Source organism: Peromyscus californicus, unplaced genomic scaffold (genome assembly GCF_007827085.1).
Source record: "Peromyscus californicus insignis strain IS unplaced genomic scaffold, ASM782708v3 Scaffold_8__1_contigs__length_139910024, whole genome shotgun sequence".
Taxonomy (NCBI): domain Eukaryota; kingdom Metazoa; phylum Chordata; class Mammalia; order Rodentia; family Cricetidae; genus Peromyscus; species Peromyscus californicus.
This window is the reverse complement of record NW_026294606.1, coordinates 83,314,191-83,329,379: the sequence shown is the minus strand read 5'-3', so window position 1 is coordinate 83,329,379 and position 15,189 is coordinate 83,314,191.

The window sequence follows — 15,189 nt, the reverse complement described above, 5'->3', positions numbered from 1 at the left end:
TCAGGATCCAGGCTAGAGAGCACAAGAGACTGACCATGAGTCAGAACAAGGCTCCTATGTCACTCCTCGTTCTCCTTCAGCAGGCTGGCCCGGACCTTCCTCCCATTTTCCTGGGATTTCCTCAAGGCTTAGGCCTAGAGAAGCATATGGGAGGAATAAACCCCAAGAGAGGGAGGGTGGTTCTACACCTAAGTAGCTCCCTGGGAATGAGGAGGCACTTGGTAGAGTGGGCCTCAGGGTTTGGCCAGCCTGTAGCAGGATCCAGGAACCAATAAGGGGCACGTGTCTACTGGTCACCTTCGACAGATACTGTACTAGGAAGCTCTGTCTGCTACAGCACACAGTGAAGCCCCACCCTCTGAGAAGGACATTGTCTCTAAAGGGTCTGGAGTGGCATACTTTGACGCTTCTCATGGAGTCAGGCAAGGTTATGCTGAATACACTAAGCTGGTCCATTGAGTCTGGGAGTGGGACCTTGTGCACCCCCTAACATAGCAGCTGAAATGACCCCTGCTACCTCCCTCAGTAGGCATCACCCAGAAATTCCAGGGCCTTTGAGGTGTAGTGACAACAGACATCAGGGCTGAATGAGTCCACAACTCTTCTCTTCTGCTTCCAAAGCAGAAAAGGTTCTTGGCCCTTGTCTGAGCCTCTGTTTCCTCGTCTGTTGAATGGGCACAGCTCTATTCCCCTCACTAGTTGAGCTGGAGAATGAGACAAATCTGCCTCATGGGTAAGCACCAGTCTGCAGGACAATGGCCCTGGAAGAGGCCAAAGAATACCGGGGTAGGAGTGGCATGGGCAGAAGAGATGCTCCGAGGGTCTAGATGGGAGGAGACGGCATCTTTCTATGCCGGGGTCTGTTGGTCCTAGTTTACAGGGCTGTCTGCTACAGGTCTACTAACCTGTTTCCCTCCCAGGGGACCTGATCTCAGCCCCACGACAGGCTCCACTCCAAACCCACTCCCCCTCCCTCTTCCTCTTTCCCATGGGACTCTTTGACCCCAGGAACCCTTGAGTACCTGTCCCCTCCAGTCACCGCTGCCGGAGACAGGAAACAGCTCCAATTCCTTTGTCTCTGGGTCTTTGCTCCGTTCACCCATGTGCCCTGAAAGGGGCAGAAGGGCCAGCTGCCCAGAGGAGAAGATTTTTATCACTAACACTGTTTGGAATTACTACTACTGGTTGGCAGTTTAAAGTGTAAAATGCAGCATGGCCTCGAGCCTGGGTTGTTACAGTCTTCTAAACTCTGGGGACAGCATGCTTCTCATCTGCACGTAAGGCAGACCCAGCATACCCACTTCTGTGGTTCACCGAGGAGACCTTCCCCCCTCTCCTCTTATGCCCTAGGCACAGGAGGTGAGTGACTCTCTCACTCGTGTCTCTGTGGGTCACCCTTAGTGTACGGTGAGGGCCCTCCGGCCTCCGCTTTCCTCTCACAGTTGGTTCCGTCTCTGCGGATGACTGGATCGAATGAGGAAGTGCTGTCAGCAGAGGAGAAAGGAAAGCCTAGCCAACACCTCAGCCCGCCCGGGAGCCAGCCCCAAGTCCTTTCTCTGGGAGGTGTGAGGCCAGGTAGCTCAGACCTGTCACCCTAGCTATTCCAGAAGAGCTGAGGTAAGAGAATGTGAGTTCAAAGCCAGCTTGGTCCATTTAACAAGATAAGGTACTGTCTCAGGTTTTTTTAAAAAAAAAAAATAAGTAAATAGCAAAAGGGGGATCAGGGATACAGCTTAATGTTTAGAGCACATTCTAGCAAGTTCCCAGGTCCTGGATTTAATCAGTCCCCAGTAATACACACAGACACAGACACAGACAGACAGACAGACACACACACACACACACACACACAGTTCTTTGACTCTGGTTGTTTGTTTGTTTGTTTGTTTGTTTGTTTTTCGAGACAGGGTTTCTCTGTGTAGTGTTGGTGCCTTTCCTGGATCTCACTCTGTAGCCCAGGCTGGCCTCGAACTCACAGAGATCTGCCTGCCTCTGCCTCCCGAGTTGCTGGGATTAAAGGCATGCGCCACTACCACCTGGCTTTGACTCTGGTTCTCGAAGGGAGACTCTGGAGAAATTTCTGGAAAGAAAAGACAGAAGCTCTATTCCACACCACATGACTTGGTGACTTGTGACAACAATCCTGACAGCATGCTGCCCCCATGTTTATTACATGCCACATTCACCTCTCATCTGTTCCCTTCTGGGATCCCAAAGCAGCCTATGAGCTGGGTTTGTTTATCTACTCTTATTTCACAGCTGGGGAAGCTGAGGCCAGAGGTGTCTGAAGTCAGAGCCATTCATCTCCCACCCTCCACAGCGGTGTCCACTGTGCCCTGTGCCAGTCAGGATGCCCTTCTGCTGAGGATGCCGCCACACCTGGTTGATGGAGAATCCCCACCTGCTCCAACACCAGGAGACCAGCCCTTTGAAAGCAAGCCCGGATCCAAACTCAGGGTTAGTTAATGATAAAGCTGACTAACGTAAGGACTGGCCTGCCCTCCCCACTTTATCAACATGTGACTTAGATTTGAGTGCCAAGCTAACCCTCTCCAGAGCCACATCCTTGGCGGTGACTTATTAAAGAGCAAATCAAAGTTTGCTGGACGAGAAGAGTAAATACCCATACTCCGCATGCCAGGCTGGTCCGGAGCCCACTTCCCGGTTCTACTGTTGACTTGGGCTGTAATCCTAGATAAGTGAATACACTCACTGCCCTGGGCCCAAAGGGCAAGCCTGGGGAGAGAGGCCAGGACTAAGCCTGCCCCCACCCCTTACACACACACACACACACACACACACACACACACACACACACACACACACCTGGCAAGACGCCGGCTCTCGTGGCTTGCTTCAGAGGGGGAAACCTCAGACAAAAGGAAGGCAGGTGCAGAGCTCTACATACAGCCTCTCGTCCTTGTGTCTGTGACTGTGAAGAAGTGGGTCAGCCGCATGTCGCATCACCAATAGAACTCCACCATCCTTTGGCTCCACGCTCACCCATAATTAGCGGAACTGAGGAAAGGAGAGCTGCACTTTGGGCCTCAGATGGCAGGGCAGAAGAATCAGAGCAAAGTTGCCAAGAGTCAACTGTAATCACACAGCGAGCATTTTCAAAGAAACAAATAAAAATAGCCAGAAGTGGGTCAGCACTTACAGGAAGGTTGGAGGCAGGAAACTGGGACAGACTTCAGTCCTGCGTGGAGGGGCAGAAGTTGTGTTGTGTGAGTGCGGACTTGTGCTCTCTTTGGGTTCCCACCCCTGCCGCTGCAGCTTTCCCCTCCTGGGGACACAGGGCCTCAATTCCAGTACTCTCAATCCCAAAACCTCTTCCCGGAGGCTGAAGACAAGAGGTGCCTAAAAAGAATTTACCAGGATCCAGACATGGTAGCACATGCCTGTAACCCAGAGGTGGATACAGGAGGATCAGGAGTTCGAGGTCTTCCTCAGGTACATAGCAAGCTCCAGGACAGCTTGGCTGTGTAAGACCTTGTCTTAAGAAAAGAAAAAGAAATAAAGGAAGAAGAAAGGAAGGAAGGGAGGAAGGAAGGGAGGGAAGAAGGCAAAAGGAAATTAACTCACAGGAGAGGCTAGTAGGAAGAAATACAGCAAGAGATTGCTTGTAGTCTCGGGTATGGCACTTACTGTCCACAGACAGAAAACAGAAGAGTCACATCCTGAGTGATCGACCTGGGTCCCAGCAGGTAGATCTCTTCAGAGCACTATTTGTACCAAGTGCCATGAAGTACACGTATTCATGCATGCACACACATACAGGCTACCAGTATGTGCTTCTGTCATTGCTTCTCAGATCTGTGGCATCCAGGGCACTACACACACAGGAAGCATGCAAGAATGCATAGATGCATATGATGCGCACATAGGACACACACACAAAGCACATGCATATAGCACACCTTCCTACATGTTCTGAATACTTGCTCATATGTGCATACAAGGGTACCCTGTGGGCACACACAGTCACAGAAGTAGGCGTAGTATCTATTCACACATGTGGTAACTGCATTCACACAATGTAAACACATGAAGCCCATGTACACATACCCAGCACAGTTGGGACTCTGTATCTGAAAGTTCTTCAGCCACGGAATTAACCGACTTGAAATGAAGAAAGATTTGTGTCTTTATTATAAGCTTTTTTTCCTTTGCTGCACTCCCTAAAACGATACAGAAAAATAGCCATTACTTGGCGTTTACACTGTCAGGCACGGTAAGTCCAGAGGTGACAGGTGTGCAAAGGGATATGACTGTCATATGTAAATACATCATTTTATATTGGAGACAAAAATCTGCAGATCCCAGAACTGGTCTCCCATGGGTCCCAGGAACCCCTGTACTCCTGAACACCCACATGGTGCATCATGGACCCTGTGTGCACACACAGTAGGCCTGCATCTCTCTTGCCCTCTCTGTCACCTTAAGACTTTGGCAGTTGTCAACTTTCATTTTTGGCAGGATTGCACTTCCTGGTGGCCTTTGTGACGTGCTTGGGTCAGATTTATCAGGCTTGTGTGGGAGGAGCATGCAATCATCCCAGGTCTGGGTTTCAGGTTCCAGGTCCCCAGGACCAGCACAGAGGAGCTGGCAACGTGGCGTGTTTTGGTGAGAGTTAGGCATGCTTGTTAATTTTCTGGAGTCTTGAAATACACACTGCTTCCAAATGTTGTCTTTCAAAGAAGTTCTGGAGCAACGCCCAGTGACTTAAAGAACACATATGTGCATGAAAACAAGCATGTTCAACATGTGAGGCAAAGCACGCAGGCACCGTGAGCGTAGAGGATTTGGAGCGTAGACGCGCTCTCTGCCATTCTGTCCTTCCACTGTCGCTTCTTCACGCAGAAAAGAGAGGAAGTCACCCAGAGGAGGGTCACAGGGCCTCTCTAGTTCAAGAACTCAGAAGCGGCCTCTCTCTGGGGGTTAACTGAGCTGCAGAATGTTTGGGGTGCTCAACCAGGCCCACACCTCTACCCAGCAGAGCCTTCCCTGCTGTGGTGAGTGAGTTACAGCACAGGAATAGGGTCTGTTTCCACTTACCCCAGAACCTGAGAGGTCCTGGAGCGTTTGCCCTCAGAGCCTCCCATAGGCAGAGACAGTGAAGATTCCAGAAGGAAATGATGGGCTCTCCCTGTGATCTCAGCCTCTGCCCCCAACGACGGTGTGTGGAGGTGTCTGAGTGTGTCTTTAAAATATTACATCGTTTAAAAAGATTTACTTGTTTATATGTCTAGCCTGAAGGGCAGATTAACCAAACGCAGACCCGTGGTGGGGGGTGGGGGCGGGGGGGGGGGGGGGGGGAGAAGTGTCTACAAGAATTTGTGTTTTTGTCTTCAAGTTTGGATTTTCAGAGGGTGGGATTTGGGGGGAGTGAAAAGGAAGCCGCTCAGGCCAGATAAACTTAAAACCGTAAGCAAAATTCCCTTTTAGCTTTTCAAAAAATGACAAAGTCACACCAGAGAGGAAATGAAAAGGGAAATTTTTAGACTTCTCATCTGTCCAGAAAGCCCCGGCTGTGTTTCAGAACCCAGTAGGGTAACTGTCGGGCCTGCGGTCACACAGCAATCCCAGGAGGCCTTGCGTCAGCAGCCATTATATCAATAAGGAAATACAATCACCAAACCACAGCCCCGCTTTTTTTTTTTTTTTTCCCTAAGCCCACATGTTGCTTTAGGAGGGTTTTTAAAACAAGAGACTTTCCTGTTGTCGAAACCTGTGAACCCACAGCTCTTCCAGGTTACTTAAATTATCCTACCTCTTACAGCCACCACAGAGTGGATTTCAAAACTTTCTCCTCCCCCTCCCCTGGCTGACAGAAGCATTTGACTCCCTGGAACCCTTATTTACCAAACTGTGTGGCTCACTGCTGACACCGGAGGAAAACACTAGTTGCACATTAAGCTCTGCAGCAACCTTGCCAGATGCTGTCCTGATGCTTTTATCCACTGACCTGAAGGGGGACGGCCACAGGAAAGAGAATTCTGCAGAAATGGCCCTGTGTGGTCATGGCAACGTTGCTCAGCACAACCGGGCTATTTTTCCACGCACATGCACACACTCGCTTGCAAACGTAAGATATCACAGGAGGCTGTTGTTTATCATAGGATGTGCAATCAATCTGCTGGAAATTTTTAACTACAACCTACAGGCAGCCCCAACCACTTTATGAGGGTGCTTGTCTGAATTGCTGGAAAAGGCCAAGTAGGAAAGCGTAGGTGAAAGGGGCATGGGTGAATGATGTCAGCTCTCCAGGACAGCTCCTTTGTGCTGCAAGATTTGCTTTTCCCTTGAGCCCATAGGAAGATGAAGATGAAAGACGGCATTGTGGAACCATGAGCCAAATCCACAGAGAAACATCTCTCTTTTCTGCTCAGCTCAGCAAAGAATGATTGTACCAGATTTGATAGCCATCTTCCAACTTAACTTCTGGCCTGGACAGAGGCCACTTGACACTGCTCAAGCAACGCCTGTAGACTTCATCGGAGATCCCTCGCCTTGCCTGAAGCATCCGCCCCTGCAAGTCAGGCCTGAAGTTAATAGAGGCCTTCTGGAAGGAAACTCATTCACTTCAGTGGCCAATTGCACTGAGGATAACTGAAGGTGAACTTTACTTTGCAGCCACAGCCATGATCTTCCCGCCCACTTCGGTCCCCACGCTGCAGTCTTGAATATCCACCCGACACTTAGCTAACCTCACACTTTCAGCCGTTTTGGGTTAGAATCAACACTTAGCTCATCAGAAAAACACACATCTTCCAAAAGAGAATCTGCTCTCAGCTTGAGCACATGGGTGTTTTGTTTGTTTTCTTTTATTTATATATTTATTTATTTTTCTACGTCCCAATAAATCTGCCAGTGCTGAAATGCTGGGACAGATACTCTGAAGCCACTGTTTTTTCACATTTGAGGGCTGACTCTTTCAAAACAACTCTGATCCTCTTTCTTAGGAATTGTGGGACATGAATGGGGCCATACCCCATACCAAAAAAAAAAAAAGTCAGAAGTAAATCGATCCCAGGTTATGATCAGCCTATTGCGTCATAGTGTAATGCACCCTTAGGGGAAACTTTTTTTTTTCCTACTAATAATTCCAGAGAATTCTAGACTTCCCACACAGGCCCAGTAGACATTTTTAATCTTAGTACTACTCCATGACAAATGACCTGCTGGCCTGTATGGAAAGCATTCCGTCCTTCCACCGTGTCTTTGAGATAACAACCTTGGGAAAGCCAGCACGGCAGAATGAATACAAAGTAAATATGGGGTTGCTTTTCAGCCCTTCCCATGTGGTTGTCGGACTCCAAGGCCTGAGTCGTCCTGCCTGCCTAAGGCTGAGTTTGCTGGACAGATGCTCAAACCCTCTTTTGCTCTGGCTGTGTAGACCACAGCTGTCTCCTCACCAAGGAGACAACTTTGATTCTTCGCTTGGATGCCATCACCAAGGCCACTTACCCACCAGGCATGCCTCTAGGCCTGTGGGGCTACACGCACTCTGCTTTCCTAGGCTGGCCAACTGCATTCTGACGAGGACACTAGGGAATGCATGCTTCTCTGGAAACACAGAGCATGAAGCAGGTTTTACCATCACTTCCGGAAGTTCTCCACCGAGGGTTGTTACCAAGAGGAAAAGTTGTGTATGTGTGTTGGGGGGGGGGTGTGATTCCAAGGCCTTTCCTTAGGCTTGTATCCACAAACATGAGTTACCTCATGGAGTTATAGTGTGTTTTCTCATGATACAAAACGCTCTCTCAAACCGGGCAGTGGTGGTGCACTCCTTTAATCCCAGCACTCAGGAAGCAGAGCCAGACGGATCTCTCTGAGTTAGAGGCCAGCCTGGTCTACAGAGCAAGTTCCAGGACAGTCTCCAGGCTCCAAAAAAAAAAAGAAAGAAAGAAAGGAAAAGAAAAGAAAAAGAAACAACAACAACAAAAAGAAACGTTCTCCTAATTTATTTTATTTAAAATATATATATATCTCCTAACAGGAACTCTCTGCTACTTTGGGATATTTATAAACTTTATCTGGAAGAATTGTTTTTTAAATTTAAATTTTTTTTTAATTGGGGCGGCAAATGTGCACACAGGAGAACAGAGGTCATCTTTCAGGAGTCGTTTCTCTCATCCCACCGTGTGTGAGCTTATGCTTAGGTTTGCAGGCTTGACGGCAATTGTCTTCATTCACTGACCCATCTTGACAGATTTTTTTTTTGTTGGTTTCTGTTATGTTAAAAAAAAAAAAAGCATAAAAGTGTTTGCAGATATTCTTCTTGAAAGCATGGCCTCCAATGCTTTGCAAGATGAGTCTTTGCAAACTCATTTTAAGTTTTCATTATGGAAATTTTTGAGTCTGTCAGAAGAAACAAACACAGTACAGCCTCACAGCTGAGATCTTCTCTCCGTGGCTCAGATGAACAGCCTCAGAACTTCTCCAAATCTGCTTTCTGTTTTCCTTCTCACATTTGTCTCTGTTTTGAAATTGTTTTAAGAAAGCCCCACGTGGAAAAAGACATCTTTAAGGAGACAGCAAGGTAGCTCGGTGGGTAAGGGCGCTTGCCACCAAACTTGACCGCTTGAGTCTGATCCACAAGAACCACATGGTGAAAGGGTCGAACCATTCCCACAAGGTGTTCTCTGACCTCTACACATAGGATCCACGTGTGATGAAATCAGAGGGCCATGCTGAGCCGGCCTCACCCTTCCCTGGCCCTGGGAAAGCTGTCCCTGTCCCTCACTGGACACTGCAGCAAGAGAGCTGGTGAAACTCACGGGAGAGCTGCCTCTGCCCCGCCCCCCACGCCGCCCTACACCACCCCACACCACACCACACCACACCATGAGAGGGCCCCACCCCTCACCGGAATGACCTGCCACCCAGGCCCATATCCAGGGCACTGGGTTGGCCTACCCTAACATCTACCCCATCTATGCCTTGCTGGAGCCCGTGAAGGAAGGACACCAGCAGGATTTCCCTGACTCGAGCAGCCATGAGATATCTGAGAGGAGTTTCCGTGAGGGTCCAATGGTGATGATGTGCCAGAGGCCTTGAACCAGACCAAGGAATGACCCATGGCAGCGAACATTTTCAAGGAAAGCTGATAGGACAAAAGGGTCTAGTGTGTGACAGACCATGGTTCCCAAGGCCACTAAGATGAATGAAGAGGTGTTGGAGAGGTGGGAAAGATGGAGGAGCGAAGAGGATTTTTGTTGTTGTTGCTGACGTTGTTTGGTTTTTTTTTTATTATGGGGGGGACTTGGAGATAAGTGGAATCGGGGTACATGATGTCAAATTCCCAAAGAATCAATAAAGAAATAATGCTTTAAAAAAAAAAGCAGTATACTCTTTCAGCTGCTGATCCATTTCTACACTCTTGATTTAAAAAAAAAGAAAGAAAGAAAGAAAACCCCTAGATATGATGGTTAATTTTCCATCGTCACTTTGACTTGGTTTAGAACCACCTCAGAGACACATCTCTTCGTGTATCTATGGGGTATTTCCCGAGATGTTCACCTGGAAGGGAACCCACTCTAAATGTGGGTGGTCCCACCCAAACGGGTTGGGAGTCCCCAGAAAGAATAAAAAGGAAAAAGTTAGCTGAGCCCCAGCATTCATCTCTCTCTCTGCTTTCTGGCTGCAGACTCGATACAAGCATCCACCTCACGCTTCTCCGGCCGAAGCTGGAGCCACAGTCACCACCCCACCCTTCCCATCATGACGGACTGTACCTCTTACACCGTGAGCCAAGACAAACCCTCCCTTCCGTACGTTTCTTTGATCAGGACCTTCTTTTGCAGCAACAAGAAAAGCAGCTCACCAGGTCCCATGCCGTTTTATTCCTTCACACTTTTCCATACAACCTTAACACAAGTGAGCATTTCCTGGTGCAGCCACACTCCCACAAAGGTCCCTTTCAAAAGCAGTGCAAGAAGATCCCACTGTGGAAATCCCAAATAGAGCATGGCTTGTGAGGGCTGAGACAACCCTTCTCGCTGCCACAATGCACAGACCCAAAAAGTGCTACATCTCAAAGACGGTGGGCAGAAGTATGAAGATGTGGTCTTGAAGACTGTGCTGGGTCATTTAAAAGGAAGCTGGAAAGATTGGGGATTCACTTGTGGCAGAGCATTTGCCTGGCATATAAGAGACCCTGCATTTGGTCCCTTAACACCACACATACAAGGAGCTAGAGTAACAGAGGGTCTGAATAACAAGTGGAAACTAAGGCAGTGTTTCTAAATAAGCATGTTTGTACATATAAGTCTAAACATACGTGTAAAATACACTTGATAATAAGAAATTGGACTATGTCACTTACATCATTAAAAATGCATACATTCAGGGGTCACTGAGATGACTCAGTGGGTAAAGGACTAACTGCCAGGCTGGAAGACCTCAGTTCGATCCCTGAGACCCACCTAGCAGAGGAGAGCTGACTCCTGAAACACGCACACATGAATAAAACTGTTTAAAGTTTATATATTCATGTTAGCCCAAAAACAGACAGGGCTTTCCTAACTACCCATTGGGAAACGGGACATTGCCTCAGATGTGGGGTTTCGTGTGGCACCTTCAGCCCCTGCCTACTGGCCCCAGCCAAGACTGCTCTTCCTACCCAACAAGAAACTCTTGTGAGGGTCCACTAGACGCCAGGCAGACAGCTGGTCCTGAGAATAGACATCCTTAGGCACCTGTGAACTTCTGGAAGGACACCCCCGCCCCTAGTGTTTGTCAGGGGAGAAATCTGAGGTTGCAAGAAAGTAAATTCTCTTCCCAAGGAGATAAAGACAGAGCACAGTCTGGGCTGATCTTGCCAGGTGTCCCTGCAGCTCTCTCGCTCCCCCTCCCCCAGAGGAACTGCTTAGCTCTGTCCTCGATCATGTGGCAACAGCGGTTTCTATTATGTACTTCAATTAAGGAGCACCGAGAGGCTGGAGAACGGTTTAGTACCTCCACAATTGTACACAGCCATTGTTCCATTTCAGCACGGCCAAATGGTGTCCCCGGCTGGAGCAGTTTAGTGATAAACAATAGTTGACACTGTCAGTGGGGTCCCTAAGCCTGCCAAGAACAAAACCAGCTGAGGTACTTGCAAAAAAAAAAAAAGGGGGGGGGGGCTGAGCTGTGGGACCAGTGAATGCCCTTGAGTCCAATCATGGGTTTGGTGCCGTCTTACGGGAACATCTTTCTGGTCAAAATTCCTATCCCCACCTGACGGCTGTTCTCACCACCTCCTCTAATATCAGCCCACCATAAAATGAGGGGAAGATGCACAGCAGATCCATTCCTACCCAGAGAAGGTGATCTAACACATGCAGGTTGGGACCCCTTATAAAAGTGGGGAAATAAAATAAAATCCTTGTTGCTCCGTTCAGCCACAGCACGGGTCTCGGTGTTGCTGGGTGACCCCCTAGCATGTCCTGTAGCTTTACAGCACGGTCTTTATCATTCGGATGTGCTGTTGGAAGGCCACAGCACAGGGAGCCAAATGGCATTGTGTAATGAAGGTGGAAAGCATCACACAAATGCGGCTGAGGCCAAGGCTTAAATAGCCACATATGGTTTCACCAAACGTACTCTGGATCATCAGCCAGCAGTAAAAACACACAGGAGGGAGATGGTCTGGCTGGAAATGAACTGCAAATTGATAAACATGTAGTTGTTAATGCCGTGTTTATTATTTTTTACTGGGATAAAAATTAACTTGTGCAGCCTTGGCCAGCCAGCAGCTTGAACTCTACCATCTGGGTGGCGGAGTAAGCTTGTTTCTGGAGCTCCAGGTTACAAGTTACTATCGCCAGACTGTGTTTGTGAACAGGCCCTGGATGTCCAGACAGCAGAACTGAGGGAGGTTTCAGCTAAGCACCATAGAACCTGCCAGGGCAGCAAGGAGGACTCCCAGAAGGGCGTCGCTCTCGGTACACTCCGCGTTCTGAATTGGTACATGAATGTGTGTACGTCAGTGTATGGGGAGACCAGAGGTCAACCTCGCCTGTCACTCCTCAGGTACCATCCATTTTGTCTTTTGAGACAGGGTAGATCACTGATTACAGCTCACCAGTTAGGCTAGGCCGACTGGCCAGCAAGCTCCAGCGATCGGCCTGTCTCCAGCTCCCGAGTGCCGGGATTACAAGCACATGTCACTCCACCTACCTTTTGAAATGTCGGTTCTAGGTTCCTGAACTCGGGCTCTCAAGCTTGTGAGAGCAGCACTTTGCCAACTCAGCCCTCTCCCCAGGACTCATTCCACATTTCGAGTCGAGAAAGGGGCTGCCAGCTTCCTGGAAAATCACCTTTGCCCCGTGAAAACAGCCAGGCTGCAACATGGTCCTTCTAGAGGCAAAGAAAAGATTGCAAGGGATGCACGTGGAGGGTATGGGAGAGGATGCAGAGATCGTGAGGGCACTGGGGGCAAGCCTAAGCGAGCACAGCCAGTCACATGACAACCCCAGCAGCTGCCCCAGCTGCAGAGCCGACCTCTCTGTCCCCAGAGGCCCTTTTCCATCAGCTGGATCAATAACTACAGTGCCCTACACAAGCAGGGACTGAATTATGACCCGTGGAAATCCTCCCTGTTCAGGGAACCAGGTAGCTTTCAAACTTCCAACAATTAATGTCCCCCTTGGTCAAAGGAGAATGGGGGTCGGGCAGGCCTGTTCAGCAGGCAAAGCTGTGGGTTTCCAAACAGGCTGTTTGGTTTCTAGTAAATTAGGAGTGGGTGGTGGAGGGACCAGTAATGTTACCCTGTAGAATGCGGTCTTCTTTGACGTCAGCAAGATGTTTCTCTCCCTTTCTCCTCGGGCCCTCCTTTCTCTCTCCTTTCCCTTCCCGGGCATCCCTTCCCTCCTCCCAGCCTCTTTCCATCACAGAGGCATGCTCAGAGTTTTGCAGCACAGGCCCCAAGCTCAGAAGATCCCCTACATTGACAACAGAGCGGTGCACAACGCTGACTGTAGTGGGAGGCAGGCAAGTCAGAAAGGCAAAAAATAAAAATAAAAAAGTTCAGTGACTCAGAGCAGGAAACAGGACATGCTCCTGGGAGGAGGCGGTCACCACCACAGGCTGTACATTCCTGCCTCGCTTGGCCAGGTCAGCCATCCCCTCCGAGGGAGCATTCCTCTGTGGCGAGCACACACTCCAGTCTCAGGCAGTCCTGAAATAGTATCTTGAAGAACATGTGCTCTGTTCTGTGGCCACTCAGCCTGGCACACGGCCTGGTTTCCTGGCCCCTCCTGTTTCTGCCACCAAGATGTGTTCTCCGCTCACCAAAGACAGTACCAGCTGCCCCTCGCGGCAGTCCAGAACCAGCGAGAGTGGGACCGCTAGTCTAGCCAAGCACCCGAGGCCCAGCCCAGAAATGCTATTGTTTTCATGTAAATTGCACATGTGTGCACTCATACACATACATATATGCACACACATACATATATACATGCATGCCTGCACTCACACACGTGTACACATGCATGATTGCTTCAACAGAGACACGCTGCGGGTGTTGGAGTGGGCCACTTCCTGGTGGCGAATCTTAGCCTCTGGAGTAAAATGGAGTAATCTTGGTCTCTGGAGTAAAATGACTATGTGACTTCTTTCTGCAAGAAGCTTCTTTGAAGTTGGATTATATACCTACACCACACACACACACACACACACACACACACACACACACACACACGAGTATGACGTGGGTCTTTGAAGGCAGAATATATATGGTGTGAAGGTGGAAGTGAGACTATATGGAGAAGGAGAGCCTGAAGGAGATGGGGGAGGAAGAAGAAAACAGGGTAAAGGGTAGTGAGGGGGAGAAAGATAAAATATCACACATCTTCTCTCATACACGGAACTAGATTTAGCTATATTCACATATATACACAGCATGAAAGCAAGTGTGTATATATTCACATATATACACAGCATGAAAGCAAGTGTGTATATATTCACATATATACACAGTATGAAAGCAGGATGCCTTATTTAGAGGGAGGGGGAGGGGACCAGTGAAGGAGGAAGCAGGACAGGGTAGTAGGGGAAACAAATACAAAGTAGATGTGTGAAAATGTCATCATGAAATCCATCATTATAGACTAATAATGATATAATAATCCATTATTATAGGCTAAAAAATGTAATTTCTAGCCGGGCGGTGGTGGCGCACGCCTTTAATCCCAGCACTCGGGAGGCAGAGACAGGCGGATCTCTGTGAGTTCGAGGCCAGCCTGGGCTACCAAGTGAGTTCCAGGAGAGGCGCAAAGCTACACAGAGAAACCCTGTCTCAAAAAAACAAAAAACAAAAAAAAAACAACAAAAAAAAAAGTAATTTCTTTAAATACTTTGTTTTAAAGAAGGACAGATGTATAGGATGAGACATTGACCCCATGGGTTTGTTCTGCTAGTTACAAATGAGATCCTGAGTGGGGGAGGGGACAAAAGCAGAGACCAGGCCTGGATGTGCTGCTGGTCCCTCATCCATCCTCTGAGCTGGAAAGCAAGGGCATTGGAGGACTCAGAACAGGGAGACTTTGTAAGCCAGTGTTCTAAACACTACAGGCACAAGGTCGTGGGAAAAGACACATGCACAGAAAGAAGATGAAGATCTATTCCAAAATTAGATGGGGAACATGACGAAATGTGTGTGCATGTGCCCTCGGTCTCGGGGACCAGGGACTGCATGGAATTGTCACGGCAAGATAAAGCCATTCAGTAAGAACTCAGGCCAAACTCACAGCGAAGAGATATTTCATATGGGGGATGAATGGCTGGCTGGCTGGCTGGCTGGCTGATGGGCAGCTGAACAAAGAAGAATGGATTGTTCTAGAAAACAAAGAAAGTAAACATGGCTCTAAGCTTTCTGGAGGGGCTGGACAGGTTGGGAAACAGAAAGTGCGAATTAACAATGAAGAACAATCTAGACCCTGTGTCATGAGGTGGGTGGAAGTGGCTGTGTCTACCCAAAGGCGAATCTGTACGCCTTCCACATGGGTACAGTGGGCTCTTATGTGGTCCTGGGCCAGAGTCCCACCCAATGTCACCTGTTGGCCGCTGTTGAGAGAGCATGACTACCGTCACCTACAATGTAAAGACGCCAAGAGGACCGTAAGAGGCAGAGCTCTAACGCAAGAAGTTAAAGGCAGCATCCTCCCTTCCTTAACTGGAAAAGGGGGACACAGAAGGAAGCTA